The sequence below is a fragment of the Pseudorca crassidens genome, chromosome 3, assembly GCF_039906515.1.
Source record: "Pseudorca crassidens isolate mPseCra1 chromosome 3, mPseCra1.hap1, whole genome shotgun sequence".
In the NCBI taxonomy this organism is placed as follows: domain Eukaryota; kingdom Metazoa; phylum Chordata; class Mammalia; order Artiodactyla; family Delphinidae; genus Pseudorca; species Pseudorca crassidens.
Window position 1 is genome coordinate 117,539,302 of NC_090298.1, and position 6,808 is coordinate 117,546,109.

The 6,808-nt window shown below is 40.6% G+C and overlaps 1 pseudogene; it reads left to right on the forward strand.

Moving 5' to 3' along the window:
• The window catches only part of LOC137221778 (protocadherin alpha-1-like), a 48,390-nt pseudogene extending 43,543 nt beyond the window's left edge, over window positions 1-4,847 (forward strand).
• Window positions 4,848-6,808: the final 1,961 nt, after the last annotated feature.

Here is a 6,808-nt window from a genome sequence, read left to right on the forward strand (position 1 = left end):
CGGAGCCTGTGCTCCGCAACGGGAGAGGCCACAACAGTGAGAGGCCCGCGTACCGCAAAAAAAAAAAAAAAAATTACTATTCGCTGGTGCTGGACAACGCCCTGGATCGCGAGAACCTGGCGAACTATGAGGTGGTGGTGACCGCGAGGGACAGGGCTCGCCTTCCCTGTCGGTCACAGCCAGCGTGTCCGTGGAAGTGGCCGACGTGAACGACAACGCGCCTGTGTTCGCGCAGCCTGAGTACACGGTGTTGGTGAAGGAGAACAACCCGCCCGGCTGCCACATCTTCACGGTGTCGGCTCGGGACGCGGACGCTCAGGAGAACGCGCTGGTGTCCTACTCGCTGGTGGAGCGGAGGGTGGGCGAGCGAGCGCTGTCGAGCTACGTGTCGGTGCACGCGGAGAGCGGCAAGGTGTACGCGCTGCAGCCGCTGGACCACGAGGAGCTGGAGCTGCTGCAGTTCCAGGTGAGCGCGCGCGACGCGGGCGTGCCGCCTCTGGGCAGCAACGTGACGCTGCAGATGTTCGTGCTGGACGAGAAAGACAACGCGCCCGCGCTGCTGCTGCCCGGGCTGGGCGGCGGGGCGGGCGCGCTGAGTCAGCTGGTGGCGGGGTCAGTGGGCGCGGGCCACGTGGTGGCGAAGGTGCGCGCGGTGGACGCGGATTCGGGCTACAACGCGTGGCTGTCGTACGAGCTGCAGCCGGCGGCGGGTGGCGCGCGCAGCCCGTTCCGCGTGGGGCTGTACACGGGCGAGATCATTACGACGCGCGCCCTGAACGAGGCGGACGTGTCGCGCCAGCGCCTGCTGTTGCTGGTGAAGGGCCACGGCGACCCGGGGCTGACGGCCACGGCCACCGTGCTGCTGTCGCTGGAGGACAGCAGCCAGGGGCCCAAGGCCTCGTCGCGGGTGTCCACCGGCGCCGCTGGCGCGGAGGCCGCTCTAGTGGATATGAACGTGTACCTGATCATCGCCATCTGTGCGGTGTCCAGCCTGTTTGTGCTCACGCTGCTGCTGTACGCGGCGCTGCGGTGCTCGGCGCCGCCCAGCGAGGGCGCGTGCGGGCCCGGGAAGCCCACGCTAGTGTAATCCAGCACGGTGGGGAGCTGGTCTTACTCGCAGCAGAGGCGGCAGAGGGTGTGCTCTGGAGAGGGGCTGCCCAAGACCAACCTCATGGCCTTCAGCCCCGGTCTTTGTCCAGGTCTGAGCACGTCGGGAAGAAATGAACATCCAGAAACAAATTCAGTAATATAAGTTCAACTTCCAAGCTTTGGCTTTAGATTTTTTTTTTTAAATTTTTACTTATCTAACCATCTTTTCAGATGTCACTTTAAAAAATATATTCCAAGTGTTCACTAAAATCTCAACAAATCTTACCATTTATTGTAGATATTTATTCTATTACTTATAGCTGCATCTTGAATAGAACTTGGAATCAAACAACAAAAAAACTAATGTAGGAACAAATTGCCATATTCCTTGGATCAAACAGTAGGATACTTTTGAAAGAATACTGAAATATTAAGCAGTCTTGATCATATTTAACACAGAATCTTAACGTAGTCAAATACATTGTCATTTTCAAGTTTATTTGTAGCTTGGAATGAAATGTCAAGCCCTGGACAAAAATTTATAGGTAGATTTACAGAAACTATCTGCCTTCCCTTAAGGTTTTACGTTTCAAAGTGGGCAATTAAAAAAATCATTTTAAATAAAAGTCATTTAAAAGATATTTGTACGGTGACATTTTAATTTTTATGTTAAAATATACAACTATTTTTTCTTTGCTTTTATGATCAGTATCCTGATGCCAACGACTTTGAGTTCTCCTGGTTCTAGAAACCTTAGCATGGAATGAGTATTTTAGTATAGGATCTGGTTAGGAAACACTTAGCACCTTCCACTTACTCACAAATGTTCTAAGACACTTTATTTATTTATTTTTAAATTTATTTATTTAATTTATTTATTTTTGGTTGCGTTGGGTCTTCGTTGCTGCACGCGGGCTTTCTCTAGTTGAGGCGAGCGGCGGTTACTCTTTGTTGTGGTGCACGGGCTTTTCATTGCGGTGGCTTCTCTTGTTGCAGAGCACGGGCTGTAGGCATGCGGGCTTCAGTAGTTGTGGCACGTGGGCTCAGTAGTTGTGGCTCACGGACTGTAGAGTGTGGGCTCAGTAGTTGCGGCGAATGGGTTTAGTTGCTCCGTGGCATGTGGTATCTTCCTGGACTAGGGCTCGAACCCATGTCCCCTGCGTTTGCAGGCGGATTCTTAACCACTGCACCACCAGGGAAGCCCTAAGACACTTTATTTTTACTTCTCTCAACCTTTCCAATAACTTTGTGAAGTGCATACTTTAGTCTCACTTTGTGGATGAAAGTACTGAGGCTTAGAAAATCTAAGTTCAGTATTTTTACTAAGTTTTCTCCAGATTTCCCAAGGATATCCAGAACTTGCTTGTTCTAATGGACTTCATTGCCTTTTATAAAATATTTAAGGTAGCTTACAATGGAAGATATTTACAGGAGCAATTTAAAAAAGTCTGTTTAAAAGCCAAAGTAAAAGATCAAGAGAAGTGTGGGAACAATTTATCAATCATAGGCTGAGTGCAAATCCTAATACTCACCTTCCTGGAAGTAAGTATAGAAGTATAAAAAAGAAGAATGAAAGGAAATTCTCTGTACCAACTCTTCAAGAGAGAAAAAACTCCTCTCTTCCTGCTGTAAATTCAGAGTTGATTACTGGGCATTATGTAAGGGTTTAGCAATACCCTTAACAATATGTTTGATAGCAGTTTTGCAAAACCAACTGAAACATATTTGTTATAAATATTATTATATATGCTAGTCATTAAGTCAAGAGCATAATATTAAATTTTATTTCCTATGTTTAATTCTGAAACTACACAAGTATTAAATGAACACATTTTTGTTTGCAAACATTTAAATAAACATGCAGAAAAAGTCCCTTGAAAGTCACCTTGTGAAAGCATTCTATAAGAAATTAGTATAATTTAGTAGTTAAGTTTCTAGATATTTGAATTGATATAGTGCTGTTGCTTAGACTGTTTCAAGAAACAGGCAATGAGTATGTTTCTGTAACTTTTCAAATATTAATTATCATACCCAGGCTTTTGGCAAAAATCAGCAAATAATAATAATTTTAGATTTCACATTGCCAAGAAAAGTTTCCAGCTCCTTTAAATATGAGATAAACTTTGCAAGATTATAAAACTGTGCAAGATAAATTAAGGAGTCACAAAAATAATTTCTGTTCCCTAATTCACATTACCTATGTCCCTATGTCCAGGCTTAGAAGTTTCTCTAGGGACACTGAATATATTTACTGATGGATCAGTACACAAGCACACATGGAGAGCCTACTACAAACTAAGTCCTGCTGTAGAAACTAGGGACCTAGCAAGAGTGAAACAAGATAGGAGAGGTCCTTGGCTTCAAGGGGACCACATTGTAACCTGTTTAAAATAACAATTGTGTTATGAAAATACTTACATTGGTATAATATTGCCTTTTCAGTTTTCTTTGTCTAAACAAGGTATCTATATAGGAGGATCTCATTCTATTCATGACTTTTAAAAAATAGACTGTATAATGCTGACTGTTATTAGCAAGTTTTCTGGAAAAAAGCAGATGTGGGCTTTCCCTCTTTATGTGATTTGCGCTCAGAAAATTATATGTAATTCTCATTGCCTCAACTAATGAAAATATAATCAATTAGATGGAAAATTCTCTGGAAAGGGGAACTAAAATGATCAAGAAATTAGGAGGGATGGGGAAACTACATTTTAAGGCCAAACTGAAAAATCATAAACAGTATGGAGAACGTAAACATATATTTCTTTTATCAAGCCAAAAAAACTTGAGTTAGAGGTTGACATTTGAAGCTAGAATGGCACAACTTGTTTCTTCAAGAATTTATATAGGTTGAAAAATCAATTATCTAACAGTACTTCACTGAGAGGTTAATAATAAGATTTCTAATGGAATTGGACATCACTTGATAAATACCAATAGCCCTTTAAATTTGGCCTGAAGAGATTCAGGCATGCCTTCACACAGCTACACTGGGATCACTGTCAAAAAAAATTTTTAGATGATGCATTATGGATCTAAGAACAGACAAACATTTCCTTCTGTATTATGATTATTGTTGTAAAGGTTAAAATTTTCTGGGTTATTTGAAGGTATTAACTTGGAGGTGAATCTCAAATTTTAGTTAATGACTACTAAAACAAAAAAAGGGGGTTTAAGGTTACAAAGTTTGAAAAGTGATTTTTTAGGGCTTCCCTGGTGGCGCAGTGGTTGAGAGCCCTCCTGCCGTTGCAGGGGACACGGGTTCATGCCCTGGTCTGGGAAGATCCCACATGCCGCGGAGTGGCTAGGCCCGTGGGCCATGGCCGCTGAGCCTGCGTGTCCGGAGCCTGTGCTCTGCAATGGGAGAGGCCGCAACAGTGAGAGGCCCATGTACCGCAAAAAAAAAAAAAAAAAAGTGATTTTTTTAAATGAAAAGGTACTTCTAGGATGGAGGAAAAGATGATTGTGGAGTGGTGTTGTTACTTAATATTTATTTTTATATAAATATGAATGGATTTCCCATTGGTAGTTAATATTCTTGTGCCATTCAGAATCTTTGTGCCAACTTTCAATAGTTTTGTCTTCCTTTACAAGATTTCTTCTAGGAAATGTATTTCTTCCTCTTTTCTTCTTTATAAAGACGACCCAGTTGCCATATTTTTCTACTTCTCCACCATTCTTTGCTATCATTAATATATATTCGTTGAACAATTTAGTAGTAATAAAAAATTGGACTAATATAAATTTATGGAAAATTTATTTTTTGGTACTTATTTCATGGTAAGTTTACAATTCAAACTAGTCATTCATTTAGGAAATTTATTGACTTTAAAATTGTCAAATCCTCAAAAGGTGAAGTTATATTTGCTGAGATCTTATTACCAGGTTATAATCATTGTTATGCAATTGGATTAGTTTTGGTTAATATTAATTATCCATTAAAGTTGGCAGCTTCACACCTTTGCTGTCCATCTGAAAAACTAGGCAAAATCATCATGCTGTTAATACTGAAAATAACAATGTTATTTTCATTTTTCTATGAAGGCTCTGAAAAACATCCCAATGGAAACAAAAACTATGATTGCTTTCAGTAAAATATTAGTAAAACGTATATTATTATCTTTTGATTATTCAATTTCAGTAATGAATTTCAGTTGCATGACTATGATTTTAGAAATTGCAATTTTATTATCAAATTACCTTGGTATGATGATACTAATGTAATTTCATTTGTAGGGGAATATTACGTTTACATTGCCTAAAGTACAAGAAAGAACACCTGAGAAGACTATTTCTTGATATGTTCCTTCTTTTTCAGAAAACTTCCTTTCTAAGATTAGAACTGTAATTCAATTTTCTAGTATAACAATAAGTGATTAGAGAAGTTAGGTATCACTTCAAGTACCTTTGAGACTTGTGGTCAGTCAGGCATACAAATAGATGAGAATGAGAAATAGTTGTTTATTTTGGTAGCCACTATTAATATTTCTGTTCTCCCCCTTCTGGGAACACTGGAGGATTTCACTTCCCTGTTACCTTGAGCTGTGATTTTCTTTGATCAATGAAATGTGCATGATGTATATCACTTCCAAGCAGAAGTAGATAATTGCCAGTGCAAGACTGTCTTCTGCTGTCTTTTCCCGTTGCAGCATTTATGGAAGTACAGGTTGATGTTGAGATGCCATAAGATCAAAGCATTCTGGGATGCTGAGCCAGCATGTGGAGAAAAGCTGTCCTAGGCAGTCTTCCAAATCCACAGAGGACTTTGCAGAAGTCAGAAATAAAATTGTGTTTACTTTAGAGGTAAAATGGAAATAGTCAATATACAGCAACATGGTCATTGGGTTCCATTGCCATTAAGCTAATATGAATAGAATACATTTTAAGAGGAGAGCATTACAACAGGTAATACAACTGATAGGAGAACATTATTATTCACCCTTGCACTAAGGTATCTAACCATTAAGTAGATGAGGTAACTTGGATTCCATGGAAAAAATTAATGTGTAGTGATTTATTTTTATATAAAAAGCAGGAGAAGAAAAATAATAAATGGAATTTAAAATGTTTTTGGCACCTCTTCTTCTTTTTTTGTTTTTCTTACCTAGCATCCATTTCCCCTTCTTGTTTTTTTCCTTCTGGGGCTTTGTTGTAGTTTTGTGAAAGACCTGAATGAGGATTTTTCAAGAATAAATGCTCAGACACATAAATCTTAAGGAATTGACAGTTTGCTTTGATAAGGGCAAAGGATATAATTGTAGCAATGGATAGTATATTGGTTTGTAGTGCTGCTGCAACAAGTTACCACAAACTTGGGGGCTTGAAACAACAGAAATTTATTCTCTCACAGTTCTAGAGGCCAAAAGTTCAACAAGGTGTTGGCAGGGTGACGTTCCTTCTGAAGACTCTAGGGGAGACTTCTTCCTTGCCTCTTCCAGTTTCTGGTGGCTCCTGGCATTCCTTGACTTGTGGCAGCATACCTCCAATTTCTGCCTCAGTCTTCACATTTCCTTCTTTCATGTGTCTCTGTGCATCTTCTCTTTTCCTGTCTCTTATAAGGACACCTGTCATTGGATTTTTGGCCCACCCAAATCTAGGATAATGCTAGGGTTAGGGTTACCTTATTTATATCTGTAAAGATCTCTATTCCAAATAAAGACACATTTTTAAGGTTCTGGGTGGATATATCTTTTGGGGGCTACTATTCTAACCACTACAG